Source organism: Grammomys surdaster, unplaced genomic scaffold, assembly GCF_004785775.1.
Source record: "Grammomys surdaster isolate TR1022 unplaced genomic scaffold, NIH_TR_1.0 123837, whole genome shotgun sequence".
NCBI classification, from domain to species: domain Eukaryota; kingdom Metazoa; phylum Chordata; class Mammalia; order Rodentia; family Muridae; genus Grammomys; species Grammomys surdaster.
Window position 1 is genome coordinate 50,185 of NW_021618987.1, and position 20,244 is coordinate 70,428.

General features: G+C 39.2%; 1 pseudogene; it reads right to left on the reverse strand.

Annotated features, from left to right (window-relative positions):
* Positions 1 to 20,244, reverse strand: part of LOC114636391 — a 43,406-nt pseudogene that overhangs the window by 1,868 nt on the left and 21,294 nt on the right.

The following is a 20,244-nucleotide window of genomic DNA, read 5'->3' on the forward strand; positions in this document are numbered from 1 at the left end:
AGCATGCCACCATTCAAACTCATTGTCATGTCAATAAGTCTGCATGCCTTCAATTCCACATGTCTCTTTGAACTCTGGACTCATTGTGTAAGTGGAAAACTCACGCGGTGGGGGGAAGCCTTCTCCGCCTGTCCCTGCATTCTCTGCGCTCTAGCAGCCCACAGAGTTCCCTCTCTACAGCAGCGGTCCATGCACCACCTTCCCAGGGCCCCCGGGGACTCAGTTGCACCCGCGGGACACAAGCATGACCCGCCCTGTGTCTTGACAGGTTTGCAGCGTCCCAGCGTCCCTGCTCCCAGGACCCTGCAGTCACCGGCAGTGAGTGGGCTGCTCAAGCTCCACCGCGCAGGAGAGACCGAACCATCAACAGGGAGTGCTGAGAGTCCCGAGTCTCACAGGCTGAGCCGTGGTTCCCGGGAAGGCCTCTGCGCTCTGGCTCGAGGCCTCAACCCACCCCACCTGCGCCAGCTTGCAACTCTCGAGAATTTTGACCCACATCTGGTGCCCAACGTAAGGCACAATACCCATAGACTTCAAGAATGAACAAGTCACTTCCAACAGAGCATGTAGACTCCTGTTTTCCCAGTGCACACCGCCACTGCATACACTCCCTTGCCTCTATTTTGTTGCACATCCACAGACTCTCAGAATAGAGGCCAATTTTGGTGCGCTGGCTGTCCAAGGACACAGCCACATGCCCCCATAACCTGCCCTGCTGCAAGGCCCAGTGCAGATTCAAGAGTCTTATGCCCACACCTGCTGAAATCTGACTGAGTTCATTCCTGCCCAAATACCAAACTTTCTGTGCCCGCTTCTCCACTGTGGAGATCTCTGCCTCTCTGAGACATCTGTTCCAGACAAGAGTCATAGACAATCTCACACCCATGTGCTTCCCAAGGCACACGAGCCACCATCTTCCCCCTGGTTAGTGGTAGACAATGTATACAGAGCCAGCTCCTGAAGCTCTCCCCGCTGGTGCCTGCGAGAACTGTGAATTACATCTCTGTCCACCCACCCTCCACCTCCTCTCTCCTTCTCGTGTTCCCAACTAACATCTTTTCTCTAATTGATAACTACAATCTAACTTCTGCTTAACTCAAAAAAACTAAGTTTCTCTCTCCACGTGTTCCCTACAAGATGGCAGAGACTCCTTAATCTCCATTCTTTACCCCTGCACCCAAAAATCTCCCACACTCTGCCTGCCAGCAGAGGTTTTCCCCTCCCCCTCTGACTGAGAGTTGCCAGCCAGCTTCTCCCAGGAACTACTGATTCTTTACTAACCTCCAGGTGTCTCCCCACCATGACTCAGTTTTACACACCCTTTTACTCCTTCTGACTTTCCTACAAAACACCTATGTTTCTTGCTTTCAACTTTTCTTCAAAGTTAGCCTTTCCTTTTCTCTAAGAAAAACAAAGGGGGATAATGCCCCGGATTCTGGCAGGCCCCTCCCCCACTGATATTCAACCCTTCATTAATAATTTTCTCCCAAAAAGAGATACTTACAGTAACGTTTGTGCTTTTCAACCAAAACTTTTTTCTCCTTTAGTTTTAATATTTCCTTTTCTCTCTAATACTCATGATATATGTCCAACACTTTCTTCAACATTTTAAAATTTTTCTTCAAGGTTTGAAAGTCATCTAAATCTACTTCCACGGGTTAAATCAACATGCTTACCACCATCTTTCAGCTTTTAATTAACAACTAATTTTCCTTCACAGACAAACTGTGGATGCCTACCCCAGATACTACTAACATAATGTTTTCTCCTTCAGCCATCCAATTTCCTCAAACACCTTTGGCTTTCCAGGAGTGATTTAATGCTCAATATTCAGGATTTCCAGACATCTCCCCACTGGAGATGCTGCGTCCCTGAGATTATACCCACAGATCCAACAGAGACAAGCTGATGCCGAGACAGCGCCACCTCCTGGAACCTGCCAAGCTGCCTACATCTCGTCAGACTGCAGACTCCAGAGATGAGCTGATGCTGAGACAGTGCCACCTCCTTGAACCTGCCAAGCTGCCTTCTCTCAGTCATCTTGTCTGACTGAAGACCCAGAGATGCTCGCTAAGACACAGAAACACACGCTGAGACAAACCCAGACCTTCCAGCTACAGATGAACTCTTGCCAAAGTCACAAAGCTGAAGTGGCATGTTAGTGAGGAAATCATAATGTCTATTTAGATTAATCAAATGGCATTACTCTCAAATTGTACAATATGTATTTAATTGATTCAATGACTCCTTGCTTTCCCAACACAACCCTCAATTCCCATTACCCTTGGCTTGGTTATGCTACACCCCCCAGCCTGTGTAGTGTTTTCTTTTGACTTCCTCATCCAAAATTTTCACTACAGATGACACCTTCCCTAAGAGAGGGAGTTGTGGGGCAGTGAGCTGTGAAGGCCGGAAAGCCAGGTAGAAGAGTCCTAGAAGCCCTGGCACCCTGGTCTCTGGGACAGGAGGCACGTCAGACCTTCCCAAGCCATCTGGCTCTCTCAGCTTCAAGTCCTCAACAGTCCCTCTCACAGAGGGGCCCACAGTCTTTTGTCACATAAGAGTAACATTCCCACATGTGGCCTACATTATATTTCCACCTTCAGAGATTCCCCTTCTTTTATGAAAGAAAACAGGGTGGGATGTGGGACTGTGGAAATCCTGGGGTGTTTGGCCACGCCCCCAGGGACCTGATATGAGGTCTCCATGCAATGGGTCACGTAAGGCCCAGGTAGAGGGTGAGCTAACAGGTCTCCTAAGCTCCTCCTCTCCTTAATATAAGGGAGCCTCTCTTGACATTTTTTGGGAGAGAATGCCACCATTCAAACTCATCATCATGTCAATAAATCTGCATGCCTTCAACTCCACGTGTCTCTTTGAACTCTGGACTCATTGTGTAAGCGGAAAACTCGCACGGGGGAGGTGAAGCCTTCTCCATCCGTCCCTGTGCTCTCTGAGCTCTAGCGGGCTATAGAGTTCCCTCTCTACAGCAGCAGTCCGTGCACCGCCATCGCAGGGCCCCTGGGAGACTCAGCCGCAACTGCGGTACACAGGCATGACCCACCCCGTGTACCGCCAGGCATGCAGCATCCCAGAGTCCCTGCTCCCAGGACCCTGCGGTCACTGGCAGCATGTAGGCTGCTCAAGCCCCACCGTGCAGACAAGACCGAATCATCAACAGTGAGTGCTGAAAGTCCCGCGTCTCACTGGCTGAGCCATGGTTCCTGGGACAGCTTTGGCCTCTACACTCCAGCTCGAGGCCGCAACCAGCGCCCCACACCCCTCACCCGCACCCTCACCCGCGACCTACACACGAGTTTTGACCCACACACATTTAGCACAGTGATGCATTCATATTCTGGCACATAAGAAACAAGACCAATGAAAGAAAAGCAAGTCCTTGCTGCAACTCACATTTCTGCTGTTGACTTGCCCATTGGACTCAGTGGACAAAATACCTACAACTATTAAAAGTTTGCTCCTTTTCACTCTATGATTCTTTCCTCTCACTTATTCATTTTCTTTTTGACTATGTTTTCTGTCTTTCTTTTCTTTTTGCCAGCTCCTTTCTTTCTTCCTTTCAATTTTCTTTCCTTCATTCTTCCTCCTTCATTTCTTCCTGCCTTTTTCCCCATCTCGATCTTTCCTTTTTTCTTTCTCCTTATTCTCCTCCCTCCTTCCCTTCTTTTCTTACTTTGCTTCTGCTTCTTCCTACTTTTTTGCTTCATCCTGCTTCCCTTCATTCCTTAATGAGTATTTAAGTCAAATATTTTTAAAATATACAAAAATCACTCCACTATAATGTCTTTATCAAAGTTTTCCTTATATGTTTCTGTGGATACAAAATTCTAGAGAGGTAGAAACATTTTGTTTGATTTTTATTTCATTTAAATATTTAAGACAAGAATAATGATTTGAGGAAGGTGATAATTTGAATGTGATTATATATTTCAAACTCTATTTTATATTTTGAAGAAAATTCTTGTTGACATGCTACATATACATGTGCAGACATATCATACAAACACATACATACATACATACATACACACACACACCACATGAGAGCTGAGAAAGAGTTGTAGAATATGTATGTATACATGTATGTATGTATGTATGTAGGTAGGTAGGTAGGTAGGTATGTATGTAGAACAGCTGATGATGTGAGTGAATGGTTACTGCAGACATACAGATTCATTTAGTGTTGTGTATATTCATTTCTATAGGTTACTCTTCAACATTTGTCAAACATCATATTAGATCTATATTAATATTTGAATTTTGGCAGTGCTTGGAGTAGTCCCTCATACTAAGTAGTCATGTAATATATGTTTAATTATTAAAAGAATCTAACATTAATATAATCAATTGTTTGGGCTTTTATAATCACAGTGCTACAGGTGATGGAACTGATAAAACTAAAGGAAACAAAGAAGTCATCTTGGATGAATCAACCTCCATTAAATCCCTCAGTAAATGTTATGGTGGTAACAGGTATGTCACAATCAATAAGACATATATATTGACAACAGAAAGTCCACTGTTAGAGGCTAGTATATATCTAGGTCAAAGGTCCTCTGAATTGCTAGCTACTGGGCTAAAACCTCCGCTTTCTGTTTTTGGTTCCTAACAGAAAATCAAGAAAATAGTATTTTAGATATAAAACCTGACTGAAGCCTGACCTTGATCCAGATTTTCCAGAAGAATATACTCAAACCACATCCAAAGAAACCTATCTCAGTCTTCTAGACAAGCAGGTGGCATAGCCTTAGAAAAGTCATTGAACTGTCTAGAATGACAGCTAGAGACAGGAGTGTACTGACCCACAATCTCCTCTGTCCTCAGCAGGGCCATTCTAACCATAATGAAGAAGGACCTCCAAGCACAAGGTAACACTATTACAGCCATAATAGAAGATCTAAGAGGCAAACTCTATTGAAATGGGAGACTCAGATGCTTTCTAAAGGTGATGGGGACAGCTAATGGAAATAGCAAGAAAAACTTGAGATGAATGAAAAGCACAATACATTAAAAAAAAGATAGTGCCATGGAAATTATGACAGATGCTATGCTTTCTTAAAAGTTTACATAGACAAAAAGACAGAAAGACAGGGAAGCAGGCAGAAAGGCAGAGAGAGGGAAACAGAGAGAGACTGTTGTTGAAACAACATGTTGAATAACAAGAGAGCATATTATACTTGAATTAGTTTGGATCAGAATATTTTCTCTTTTCCACATCCTAGTACCTTTCAGGGCCAAATTCTTCAGGTTCTGGCCAGCACTTCGGGTCTCTGTGAAGAGCAAAGGTTGGTACCATCACCACAGTCCCTTTGGGAATGAACACCCCATTGATTTCAAAATTTTTCTTTCAGACCCTCTCAAGTCTTCCACCTACTGGATATAATCTGAGAGTTTCATTTACCACCATGTCCATCTGTACCAGAGCACCATAGGTGGCATGTGTCTGGAGGGGTGGGAAGGACGACAAAGGAGAAAATGAGGAGAGAGAGGGAGAGAGTCGGAGGCAGAAGGACAGAGTTAATTTTCATCTATGGAGTACTACTGTGGTGTTTTGTTTGGAGCACGACATAATAAATCCTATTGACAAAGAAACCTAGCATTTACACAGCATTTTAATAACTCACAGTCTTCAACCTGTTCAATATCCCATTGCAAAGCAATTCTTTAGAATAATATCAAACCAAGGACCTTGAATTCTCAAAATTACAATGTACTACTTTTTCTTTCTTGTGTCAAGAACCATTACTAATAGATTTACAAAACAAGATGCCACAGTTCACTTTACTTTTCACAACAAAGATATACATGTACATGAAATTCTATAAAATGTAGATGAGGAAAATCTCTAATTTTAAAAAGTTTTATTTTTATTTATATGTATCTTTAAAACATGAAAAAAATATACACATGTGTGTGTGTGTGTGTGTGTGTGTGTGTGTGTGTGTGTGTAAAGATTTGTGCATGAGAGTTCATGTGCTCTGGGAGCCAGAAGAGGGTGTCAGAGCTTTTTGAACTCTTGTAGCCTCTTGTAGCTATAGGTGGTTATGAGTTTCCTGATGTGGATGTTAGGAACTGAATTAAGGTCATCTGAAAGAGCAGCAGAACTCTTAACTGATGAGCCATCTATCAAGCCTTTAAGCAAATCCCTATTTTATTGCAAATACTTTGCATAGTCATTTTTATTATATATAAGATGTAGAAACTATTCAATTTACTTATAAAATAGCTACTACAGTTCATCAAAGAAGCCCCTCTTTACATGAAATGGAGACCACCATAGGAAACCACAGCTGGACACACTATAGATATCAATGGATCATGTGGAGCTCAGTACCAATAGATACGTCTACATTACAGCTCCTGCCCTTATAGTGCAGGGAACACTGAGAAGAGAGGGTGAAAATCTGCTGGGAAATGTTCTATCTTAGAAATGGATGCATAAACAAAACCAGAACAGTGGCAATATTAATAGACATGTTAATGGAGAAGGAGATCATTTCACTTGGTCCCACTCCTAGACAAAAAACTTCAGGCGATTAATGACAGCTGTAAAATGGAGAATTAGCCTTTTTCAAGGGTGAGACTTCTTATTGATTGTACATCACAGAGTGGTTAGTATTGAAAACATGTACATAAAACAGTAAAAAATGGACTCAGAAGGTTGTGTATGTGTCTGTGTATGCATACACATACATACAAATATATGCACATATTTCTGTAACACTAGTTATCAAAAGGAGTTGTCAACATGGTAGTGAGGGGAGGGGACATGTTTAAGGCATAGGCTGGAGGAAGGAAAGAGAAAAGGGAAGATAATATAGTTGTATTTCAATTAAAACATTTTTAAAAGATTTAGTATATCTAGTTTTATGTTGAGTTCCTTCAACCGCTTGGACTTGAGTTTTGTGCAGGATGATGAATATGGATGTATTTTCATTCTTGTACATGCAGACATAAGGTTAGAACATCACTATTTGGTTGAAGATGCTTTCTTTTTTCCATTGTATGGTTTTGGCTTCTTTATCAAAACTCAAGTGTCCATAGGTGTGTGGGTCTATTTCTGGGTCTTCGATTTGATTCTATTGATCACTATCTGTTTCTTTACCAATACCTTACACTTTTTATAAATATTGCCCTGTAGTACAGTTTGAGTCAGGGATAGTGAGTTCTTTTATTGTGCAGGATCATTTTGGTGATCCTGGGTTTTTTTGTTTTTCCATATAACATTAAGAAATGCTACTTCAAGGTCTATAAAAAAATTGTGATGGAATTTTGATGGGAATTACAATGAATCTGTAGATTGCTTTGGTAAAACGAACATTTGTACCTACCTATCCAGGAGTATGGGAGATAGTTCTATCTTTTGATACTTTTTTCAACTTCTTTCTTCAGGAACTTCTTGTCATACAGATCACTCCCTTGCTTGGTTAGAGTTATACCAAGATATTTTTTATTATACATGGCTATTGTAAAGAGTTTTGTTTCCCTAATTTCTTTCTCAACCCATTTATCACTTGTATAAAGGAGGATGACAGATTTCTTTAAGTTAATATTGTATCCAGCCACTTTTCTGTAGGTGTTTATCAGCTGTAGTAGTTCTCTGGCAGAATTTGGGGGGTCACTTATGTACACTATTATATCATGTGGAAATAGTGATGTTTTTACTTCTTCCTTTCCAATTTGTATTCCCTGCATCTCCTGCAGTTGTTTTATTGCTCTGGCTAGAACTTCAAATACTATGCTGACTAGATAGGGAGAGAATGGGCAACCTTGTGTTGTCCATGAGTTTAGTGGAATTGCTGTAAGTTTCTCTCCATTTAGTTTGATGTTCGTTATTGTCTGGCTGCATATTGTTTTGATTTTGTTTAGGTATTTGCCCTGTATCCCTGGTTTCTCTAATATCTTTAACATGCAGGGGTGCTGAGTTTTATCAAAAACTTTTTTAGTGTCTAATGAGATAATTATGTACATTTTTTCTTTCAGTTTGTTTATATGGTAGATTACCTTGATGGATTTTCATATATACTTGCATCCCTGAGATGAAGCCTACTTAATCTTGATGGATGATGTGTTTTATGTGTTCTTGGATTCAGTTTGCAAATATTTTATTGAATGTCTTTACATCAATGTTCATAAAAAATATGTCTGAACTTCTCTTTCCTTCTTGAGTCTTTATGTAGTTTAGGCATCAGGGTGACTGTAGCTTAATAGAATGAGTTTGGCAGTGTTACTTCTGTTTCTATTTTGTTGAATAGTTTGAGTATTGGTATTAGCTCTTCTTTGAAATTCTGGTACAATTCTTCACTAAAACTATCTGGCCCTGGGCTTTTTTTCCATTGGTAGACTTTTAATACCTGCTTCTATATTTTTATGGGTTATAAACTAGGATTTATAGACTTTAGAGGTTATTAGACTAGGTAACCTCACACTCAATGGGATTTTTGAACAGACCTTATGTAGGGTTAAAAGTACGACTCAGGGACTACATATGTGTAGGATGATATGTGTGAAACTGTACCAAATCCATCTGCCTAACCCAGCCAGCTAAGGCTAGTCACACTCAGCCAAAAGCAGGTAACAGAACAGTTCATGACATCAACAGCACTATCCAGACATTTGACTAACAAATGTTCATGCTTGCATGCTATTTTATGGGTGTTTCTCAATAGAAACCATACCAACATTCATCTTCAATGATGTTATTTTACTAAAAGTAGTATCTGATGCCTGTTTCCTATTGATTTCTCTTTTTAGAATCTTCTTAAACAAAGATGGTGAAGGAATCTATAACTTTATTGAAAATTTCTTGCTGGATGTGTTAACAAGTCATTCAAGTCAATACTTCTCCCTCCTGCCCTCTCCTGGTTCCATCTCCTCACCTTATCAGGCAGAGCTGCATCAGTTTCATCCTGCAGTTTCTTCTGGGAATGAGAATGAGTGGCCAGCAAATACAACACAAAGGAAAGTGTACTGCTAGTGGTCTCATAGCCAGCAAAAATAAAGAAAATGGACTGAGCCACAATCTCCAGAACAGATAAACCTGAAGGGAAAGAAAGTACATTTCTTTCATTTATTTTTACATTGATTGATGGGTTGATTGATTGACTGACTGACTGACTGACTGACTGATTGATTGATTGATTGATTGATGTGTGTATGTGTAGACTCCAGCATGCCAAAGCATGTGTTTAGAACTCAAAGGAAATCTTGCAAGTGTGAATTCTTTTTTTTCCTACTATTTGAGTCTTAGAGTTTTAACTCAGGTTTTTTTAGGCTTGGCAGCAAGTGTCTTTCCTGTTGAGCCATCTCATAAGTCCAGAGCATACATTTTAGGTGAGGAAGGTGAGTATAAATCAGGATTTAGAAGAGGAGCAACCAAAAGAAAGATCATAGATCTCTACAGAGAACAGGAAAAACAAATCAGGGTCATATCATGTTTGGTTTTCATTCCTTGAATGGGGTAAAATGCAAAAGTAATTTTAATCCAATTTCCTTTTCTTTTCCTTTTTTTTTAATGTGTAGTGCCAGCTGACCTCGAATTCATGATCCTCCTACCTCTGCCTCCTTCCTCAAATCCTACCAGCTTATTCCACCACACCTGGCTTAATCCAGTTTCCTTAAATGTACACTGCTCTTGCCCCATCTGCTCCTCATCTCACCATTCCAACAGTACCACAGAAGTGTAATCTGGCTAGAAGGCATGTCCTCCCAGTATGGCACAGTGTCTTTAGCATGCCACTGGGTAACAGGGCATGATTGTGAAAAACATCTATATGTTTTCTTCACTTTTATTTCCTCCCTTTATTAGGATAAAAAATATTCAATACTCCTTTAAAGACAGGCACGTGTGGGATATTTAAACTTTTATTTTGCTTACTTAAAAAATAGTGTGCATATGTTTATGTATGTGTGAATGTATGGTGTATGTTTGAGTTATGTGAGTGTTTTTGTATGCATGTGAGTGATATATTTGATGTGTGTGTGTGTGTATGTATGAGTGGTGTTTACAGTGTGTTTTCTGTGTGTTTCTCTGTATATAAGTGTTATATTCAGTGTTTGTGTTTGTGTGTGTATGTTTTAGTATATAAGTGAGTATATATAGGTGCATGTGAGTGTGTATGGGTATATCATGTGTCTAAGTGTATGTGAGTGTGGTATGTGTGTGTGTAAGTGTGGTATGTATGTGTGTGAATATAGTATTGTGTCAGTGTGATATATGTGTGTGTGTGTGTGTGTGTGTGTGTGTTGTAGTCATGTGATACATGGTGTGGGGGTGAGAGCAAGATGTCTTGCACACATCAATAGAGCTGACTATTCAAATACTTGACTGGTCAAACTTCACATTTTAATGCCACTGTGGTGTCTTTTTGGATGTCTTTCTCTGTCATTTTCTGTATTATTTCCTTGCAACAGGGTATTTTACTTACCTGGAAGCTTGCCCTTTTTGCTGTACTGGCTACCTAGAAATCTTTAGGAGTCTCCTATCTTGGAATTCAAATGCTAGGCTTACAATGATGTTCAGGTGTGTTTGGTTTTTTTATGTGTGTGCTGATGAAATTCAAAATGAAGTTCTTCTGCCTGCAGAGTGAATGTTCTCAACTATGGAAACACCTAGCCAGCCCCTGGAGTCTAATTTTATAAATAAAATGAGGACTAGTATCTTCCCCTATGAAAAATTAAATAATTCTTGGCAAAATATAGTTGGAACCACTTTGAATTCATTACAAATTCATTACAAAGGTTTGAGTGCATGGAGCATTAGCAGATCTGTGAACTACATAAATCTTAGGTAACCTGAGACAATTGTGTTAAAGATATTGAGTGAAGTCTGTAGAGTCACAGAATCAGTGAAAATGAAATACAGAGTGCCAAAGAAAACTTACATTTCTCAAATCAAAATAACAACTTACATGTGGTGTGATTTTTTTGCAAACAATCTCACTGGTTAAGCAAAGATTAATAGTCTTCCAAAATGGATGATCACAGAAATTATGCTAAATAAGAAGCTATACGGGTGGTGACTGGCCTTATTTTAATAAATTCACTAATTTAGCAGGAAAAAATGTCAGTAAAAGAAGCAATGAGCATGGAACACACAAAAGCATGTATCCACAGAATAAAGTTAGCAATGCTATTCAATCATGGCTAAATGTCATCTTTCTTAATATTCCACTCCCCCAGCTATATACTTGATGTGTATCACACTGCTCTTGACAAGTGTTGTCCTCCCTTCTGGGTTTTAATCTGCATAGAAGCTCAGCTCAGTTAAGCACTAAGTAGTGGGTATGTAAGACCTTTAGAAATATATGCCCTGTTCCAACATTGTAAATTCAAAACTGAAAGAGTAAGCCCCAGTGGAAAATGAATGTTTAAAGCGTTTGCAGAGATCTGGTTTATTGACCACATCTGTGCTGTTCTTGCTGGTAGACTAGCACCCTGTGTTTCCAGGGACCATCACCACTGTGGGGCTGTTCCTACTCACTGGATATCTAGACACAAATCTCCAGGCACAGCTTCTGACTCAGTGGTTCTACATGAAGATCAGATGGTATTTGTTCTGTGGTACAAAATCCAGTGACCACTGATGACCGCCAGACCTGAACCACATGAGTCTGACTACCCTTCAGGCTTTGAACATAATTACAATGCTCTGCTTTTAGAAATTTCCTCTGGCTACATATATAATATCCAAAAATGTTATTCTGTAATTTTCATCCATATGAAAAGGCTCTTGCATATTTCCAGAATAAATATCTGTCTTCATGGTTCCATATCAGTATATATGATCCATTTTTGCTTACCTTGGTGAGACTCTCTGTCTCCAGAAATCTGAGAGTTTATCATCAGCTGTAGAAAATCTAATCTTTGCTGAAAGAAGAGTTTTTGGAAGGTGAAAAGTCAGTTGTGTGTTCAAAGAGAGTCACAAAGGCAGAACTAGCCATACTTCAAGAATAATACTTATTTAAGTCCAGAAATCTCATTAGGGTGCCAGAACATACATATGTCCACATACCAGCTTTGGACAGCAGAATTCTATCCTGAGTAAACACCTGTTGTGTGTCCAATGGTGATGGTCTTTGCTGCCCTTGACCCTGATTTCTCTGACTTCTCAACAGCCCTGGTTGGCTCTTTCCCTTGTCACATGTGTTTACCCAAGAAGAATTTCTGGACTTCAATCTGTGTTCTCCATTCTTAAACTTGAACCATGTCCTTATAGATGGAACTTTGCCATTTCCAGATCTCATCAGTAGTTTGTGGGTGAGCATCTTGAAATGTTCCATGGAACTAGGATGCTAGGATTATTAGTGACTTCTGGGGTGGGGGCGGGGAGTTATCTAGGCCTGCTTATAGACTTAAATTAGGCTGTGTATAACAAAGTCTGAATACCTAGAAAAGTCCTGTGCCCACATCAAGCCACGATAGGTTCAAATTTAATTTAGATCACCAGGCAAGTTTGACATACTTGTATTCCTAGCTTTTTAGGCAGGATGACTGAAAATTATAGGAAAGCCTGGGCTACATAGCCATATCATGTCTCAAAAAATTAAGAATACCAGACTTTGACCCCTAACTAATTTACATCCTCAAAAATTGTATGCAAGAGAATTTTTCTGGTATGTGAAATTCTCATTTCAAAAATGTTTATTTTATGGCATATTGGTTGTAATAGATACAATTTAATTTTAAGAATTTTCTCCCTGGTTTATTCATATCTCTATACTTAATGCTTCATTTCTTCAAAATATAAAAATTTCTTTGTTCTTAACTTACTCTGATTTTTAAAATTATATAAAACAAATATGCACACTCATTCACATTTAACATTATCAGTAAATGAATATCGAGATGTTACCAGCTATGACCTTTACTTTTTCTTGCATGTGCTTCTCTTTAATTTGTTCTACAGAAGTTCTAAGAAATCTTATAATGTCTTTTGGAAACACGCTTATTTCAAGTGCTTCAAAAACTGGGATAAGGAATGGAAAGAGTACTAGAGAGGGAAAAAAATCATGATGAAAATACAAAATTTGCCTGAAGTGATTATTTTTATTCTGACACTTAGAACAACAAAAGTCATGAGGATGTCAACCAAGATGCATTCCCTCTGTGATATTGCTCAGGATCCCAGCCATTGGCTGGAAAAGGGTGAGTCAATGTATGTTACCAACAACATATCAGTGATGTCAATATCACCTGCTGCATAGTTTCAGAGTTAATTTTTTTGACCTCTCACCTTTTACATTTTAAAATCAGAAGAGAATTGAAACATCTCAAAAATTCTCTTTAGTTTTACAGTGCTCTAATCCCAGGATCAAACTGACATCTGTCATATAGAGAAAACTGCACACTATTGGGAATTGTAAAAATGGTCAAAAATGCTTACAAAATAATGATACAATGAACCAAGCAACTACTAAAATATAATACAATAATTTAAGAAGAATTATATTCCTGTATCTAAGTAGAATTCCCATGAAGGATGCTCTGTTGTGTAATAAAGCATATCAATGCAAATGAAAATGAGTAAAACAGATTTATAGATGCAAAATATCCCTTGAAAATAATTAACACTCTATTGTGATTAAAGTTACTTCCAGAATTAGATAAATGTATCATATATTTTTACAATTAATTTTTATAATTTTTAACTACATATAAGTGTGTGTGTCTGCATGTGATTTTGTGCATATGAGTGCAGGTATCCTTGAACACCAAAAGCACTAGATCCTTTGGAGATGGAGTTACAAATGATTGTGAGACATCTGATATGAATCCCAGGGACAAACTTGGGTGGTCTGAGAAAGCAGCAAGTGCTCTTAACCACTGAACTATCTCTCCAGCCCAAGTAAATATATAATATTAAACATTACCATGCAATTCATCAATTCAACTTGAGGATATGTCCAAAAGAAATAAAAACTATTGTTCAAACATATAAAATATTTAGAGCAACATTATCAATAACAATTTGAAAAATTCCAAATGTACATCAATGACAAAAAGAAAGGACATACGAAAACATCCTCCAAGATACACAAATGTTTGAAGTTTTGGTGAGTCTAGGCTTTAATGCCTGACACATTCCCGCAGCTTTTTACAGACTTTTAAAAACACAACAATTAGGAAACTAGATAAAAGATGACAAATTATACAATTCTATTTATAGGAAATTAGAAATTAGACTGTTGGTTGTACAAGTATGCAGAATGTAGGAAGTTGGTAGCTAAAAGTTCAGGTCTGTTAGGTTGACAAGAAAATTCCATAGTTGACAACATGATGAATGTGAATATCTTTAAAATCACTGAAAGCCATGAGTAAGTTCATTGAAGTGGGTCATATGTGTGAAATAATGTTCACAAAATTATAAGAAGGGCACCAGTGCGAGAACAGAAAGAGAAGACAGAGGAATTGGGAAAGGAAAATGATTAAAATCCATTGTAAAATATATAAAACTGTTAGAAAATAAAATGGACAAATTCATAAATAATGAAATGATAGTTCACATACTCACTGAGAGGAAGAAAGGGTCCAAGAAATTAAATTTTAAGAGTTTCTTCACTTTTTGTATGAAGGGATTCTGTGGGTTGTTGAGGGAATCAACATTTACTCTGAATGATGTGGCTGTGATCACATCCATGCTGTAGGCCCCAAAGATGTTGAAGAGAGAGATGGAAAGTAACATCTATATCTTCTCCTACTCCTTCAAACATAATGGATCAAATAGGACAAAATTAACAAGCCAAGGGAAAGCAAATACTGTCAGAACCCCTGCTGTGGTCAATGTAATCCTCCATCACACTTTTTCATGAGAATTTTCTCGTTTGACAGTGTTAACACTGTTCTCATGTTGGGTCGTGACAGGGGTACTATGAGAGTTAGTTTTATTTGTCAACTTGACATAATCTACAATCACTTGGAAAGAGATTCTCAGTGAGTGGTTGTCTGCAACAAGTTGGCATTAGGCACTTCTAAAAGATATTACATTGCTTGTACTAATTAATGTGGAAAGAGCATGTCCACTTTGGACAGCACCTTTGCCTTAGTTTAGGTCCCTGTTTGCTTAAGAGAAGAAAAGGTGAAATAAGCACAAGTGTGTGTGTATATTTCCTTCAATCTGTTCTTGACTGTGGATGTGATTAGGGGCTTCAAGTCATTGCCTTAACTTCCCTGTAATGATTGACTGGAACCTAGATGTGGAGGTGTCATTTCTCACCAGGACGAGGTGTAATGTTTGTCTATGCCTAGGGGACTAAGAAAGACAATATTTTAATAGGTGTTTGTGTGTTGCTTGTGTTTGTGCCCAAAGCCTATTGATCTTCAGCGTGACACAGAAAAACTATTATTGATTCCCTGGATAACACCCCATGCTCAAGATACTTACAGATTTGCTATTCCCCTGCCATTGGGGTGATGGTAGAAGTATTATGGTAAGTTGTGAAAGTCAATAATATTGGTGGTAAGAAAAAAAAATTCTCTCCATGAGCATTAGAGAAAACATCTACTTATGTGTTAACACATTCCTCATATGCTAGAATATTTTACCACAGAAATATATATGTAATTAGAAGTGAAACTTTTGGTCAGACAAACTGCTTCAGTGTTAGTGTGGTGTGGATGACAATGATGTGGAGATGCCATGCCTCAGCAGGATGAGGTATATCTGAATTACTCAAAAGGTCAGAGTTCATTTAAGAAAATTATCTGATTACAAAGTCAACAGACCCTGATTTAGTGGAAATGCTTCAAGATTCTCTCTATTTAGTTTGATGTTGGCTACTGGTTTGCTGTATACTGCTTTTACTATGTTTAGCTATGGGCCTTGAATTCCTGATCTTTCCAAGACATTTACAATAAAGGGATGGTGAATATTGTCAAATGCTTTCTCATCATCTAATGAAAGGATTATGTGGTTTTTTAAATTTGTTTATGTAATGGATTATCGTGGTGGATTTCTGTATATTGAACAATCCCCTCATCCCTGGGATGAAGTCTACTTGACCATGATGAATGATCATGTTGATGTGTTCTTGGATTTGATTTGCAAGAATTTTATTGAGTATTTTGGCATTCATAAGTATTTTGTCATTCATAAGGGAAATTGGTCTGAAGTTCTCTTTCTTTGTTGAGTCTTTGTGTGGTTTAGGTATAAGCATAATTGTGACTTAATAGAACAAATTTAGTGGTATTCCTTCTGTATCTATTTTGTGGAATAGTTTGAAGAATATTGATAATAGGTCTTCTTTGAAAGTCTGATAGAATTCTGCACTAACCCCATCTGGTCTTGGGTGGGTTTTGGTTAGGGGACTTTTAAGGACTGCTTCTATTTCATTAAGGGTGATAGGAATGTTTAGATGGTTTATCTGATCATGATTTAACTTTGGTACCTGGTATCTGTCTTGAAAATTATCCATTTCAACCAGATTTTTTAGTTTTGTTGAGTATAGGCTTTTGTAGTAGGATCTGATGATTTTTTAAATTTCTTCAGTTTCTGTTATTATATCTCCCTTTCCATTTCTGATGTTGTTAGTTTGGATACTGTCTCTGTGCCCTCTGGTTAGTCTGGCTAAGGGTTTATCTATCTTGTTGATTTTCTCCAAGAACCAACTCCTGGTTCTGTTGATTCTCTGTATAGTTCTTTTTGTTTCTACTTGGTTGATTTCAGCCCTGAGACTGATTATTTCTTGCTGTCTACTCCCCTTGGATATATTTACTTCTTTTTGTTCTGGAACTTTCAGGTGTGCTGTCAAGCAGCTAGTTTAGGCTCTTTCCAGTTTCTTTTTTGGAGGCACTAAGTGCTATGAATTTTCTTCTTAGCACTGCTTTTATTCCCTCCCTACTTATTCAATATTGCACTAGTCCTAGCCAAAGCAATTAGACAATAAAAGGAGATCAAATAAAAGGACAATAAAAGGAAGGACATAAATTGGAAAGGAAGAAGTCAAAATATCACTATTTGCAGATGATATGATAGTATACCTAAGGGACAAAAATTTCACCAGAGTACACCTAACCCTGATAAACAACTTCATCAAAGTAGCTGGATATAAAATTAATTCAAACAAATCAGTAGCCTTCCTCTACTTAAAGGATAAACAGGCTGAGGAAGACATTAGGGAAATGACACCCTTTGCAATTGTCACAAATAACATAAAATACCTTGGGGTGACTCTAACCAAGCAAGTGAAAAATCTGTTTGACAAGAACTTCAAGTATCTGAAGAAAGAAATTAAAGAAGATCTCAGAAGATGGAAAGATCTCCGATGCTCATAAATTGGTAGGATTAATATAGTAAAAATGGCCATCTTGCCAAAAGCAATCTACAGATTCAGTGAAATCTCCATCAAAATTCCAAATCAATTCTTCATAGAGTTAGAACATGCAATTTGCAATTTCATTTCGAATAACCAAAAATCCAGGATAGCAAAAAGTATTCTCAACAATAAAAGAACACCTGAGGGAATCACCATCACTGACCTCAAGCTGTATTACAGAACTATAGTGATAAAAACTACATGGTATTGGTACAGAGACAGGCAGGAAGATCAATGGAATAGAATTGAAGACCCAGAAATGAACCCACACTCCTATGGTCACTTGATCTTTGACAAAGGAGCTAAAACGGTCCAGTGGAAAAAGGACAGTATTTTCAACAAATGGTGCTGGTTCAATTGATGGTTGGCATGTAGAAAAATGCAAATCAATCCATTCCTATCTCCTTGTACAAAGCTCAAGTTCAAGTGGATCAAGGACCTAACACATAAAACCAGATACATTGAAAATAATAGAAGAGAAAGTGTGGAAGAGCCTAAAACACAGGGACATAGGGGATATTTTCCTGAACATAACACTAATGGCTCAGGCTCTGAGATAAACTATTGACAAGTGGGATCTCACAAAATTGAAAAGATTCTGTAAGGCAAAGGACATGTCAATAGGACAAATCAGCAACATACAGACTTGGAAAAGATCTTTATCAATCCTACATCTGATAGAGGGCTGATATCCAATGTATACAAAGAACTCAAAAAGTTAAACTCCAAAGAATCAAATTATCCTATTTAAAAATGGAATATGATCCTTTTGATTTCCATCTGCTCCCAGAGCTGATCCTACACCACAGCACTCCATGCCCAAATATCACCAGGAGAGAGATGGTTTCTCAGGAGTACTGGCACACCTGGGAGCACAGGTAGTACCACAACTTCTGCTCAAATTCTTTGTCCAAGAGAGACCAGCACAGAGTCATCAGGACATGGGAACCACGGAACAGACAGGGACAGGATCCTTCAAGTTTCTATCTGCACCCCAGAGCTGACCCTGTGCCACAGCTCTCCATATGCAAATTCATCCCAGAGAGAACTGATCTCCCAGGCTTGCAGGAGGGACAAGCCACAATCAGAGACAGCAAAACCAGCTAACACAAGAGATATCTAGATGACAAGAGGCAAGGGCAAGAACATATGCAAGAGAAACCAAGGCTACTTGGCATCATCAGAACCCACCACAGTTCTCCCACCACAGCAACCCCTGGATACCCCAATACACCAGAAAAGCAAGACACTGATTTAAAATCACATCTCATGATGATAAAAGAGGACTTTAAAAAGGACATAATTAACACCCTTAAAGAAATACAGAAGAACACAGAAATAGGAAGAAGACCTTAAAGAGGAAACACAAAAATCCCTTAAAGAATTACAGGAAAACACAACCAAACAGGTGAAGGAATTGAACAGAACCATCCAGGAATCTAAAAATGGAAATAGAGTCCTTCCGCCCCTGCCTGGTCCTTTGGCTGGGGCAGACACATAGCTAGTCTATTCCTGTGGAGATACTGAATCCTGAACCATCCTAGAGGAGCCACTGCAGCAGGTAAGAACCTCATCCCACTCCCAATGCTCCAGAGCTACAACTGGGAGTCAGGGGCTCTCAGGACCCATCAGCCACCCAAACCCCACTCCCCCGGAGTTTCACTTCCCTTCTGCCCCCGCCTGGTCCTTTGACTGGGGCAGACACATAGCTGGTCTGCTCCTGTGGAGATACTGAATCCTGAACCATCCTAGAGGAGCCACTGCACTAAGCAGCAGGTAAGAACCCCGTCCCACTCCCAATGCTCCAGAGGTACAACTGGGAGTCAGGGGTGCTCAGGACCCATCAGCTACCCAAACCCCACCCCTCGAGAATACCACTGCCCTTCTGCCCCCACCTGGTCCTTTTGGATGGGGCAGACACATAGCTGGTCTGCTCCTGTGGAGATACTGAATCCTGAGCCATCCTAGAGGAGCAACTGCACTCAGAGTACCAGACACCTAGCTGGTCTGTTCTTGTAGAGACACTGTATCCTGAGCCATCCTAGAGAAAACACTGCACTCAGAGCAACAGGATTTCCAGAGGCAGCCTGAGTCCCAGGAGTTCTTCCACCCAGGAACTTAGGATCACAAGACCACAGAGACATCTGGACTCTGAGGAGTTCTGACCCAAGCAAGATAACTGGAAAAACAGACTCCAGTCAGACACAGTGAGTGCAGGTAACACTAGAGTTAACCAGATTGCAATAGGCAAGCACAAAAACATAAGCAACAGAAACCAAAGTTACTTGGCATCATCAGAACCTAGTTCTCCCACCATAGCAAGCCCTGGACACCCCATCACACTGGAAAAGCAGGATTCAGATTTAAAATCACTTCTCATGATGATGATAGAGGATTTTAAGAAGGACATAAATAATTCCCTTAAAGAATTGCTGGAGAGCACAAGTAAACAGGTGGAAGCCCTTAAAGAGGAAACACAAAAAATCCCTTAAAGAAATGCAAGAAAACACAATGAAGGAATTAAACAAAACCATCTAGGATCTAAAAATGGAAATAGAAACAATGAAGAAATCTCAAAGGTAGACAACCATGGAGATAGAAAACCTAGGAAAGAGATCAGGAGTCATAGACAAAAGCATCACCAACCGAATACAAGAGATAGAAGAGAGAATCTCAACTGCAGAAGATACGGTGGAAAATATTGACACACTGTCAAAGAAAATGCAAAATGCAAAAAACTCCTAACTCAAAACATCCGGGAAATCCAGGACACAATGAGAAGACAAAACCTAAGGATAATAGGTATAGATGAGAGGGAAGATTCCCAACTTAAAGGGCCAGTAAATATCTTCAACAAAATTATTGAGGAAAACTTCCCTAACCTAAAGAATGAGATGCCCACAAATGTACA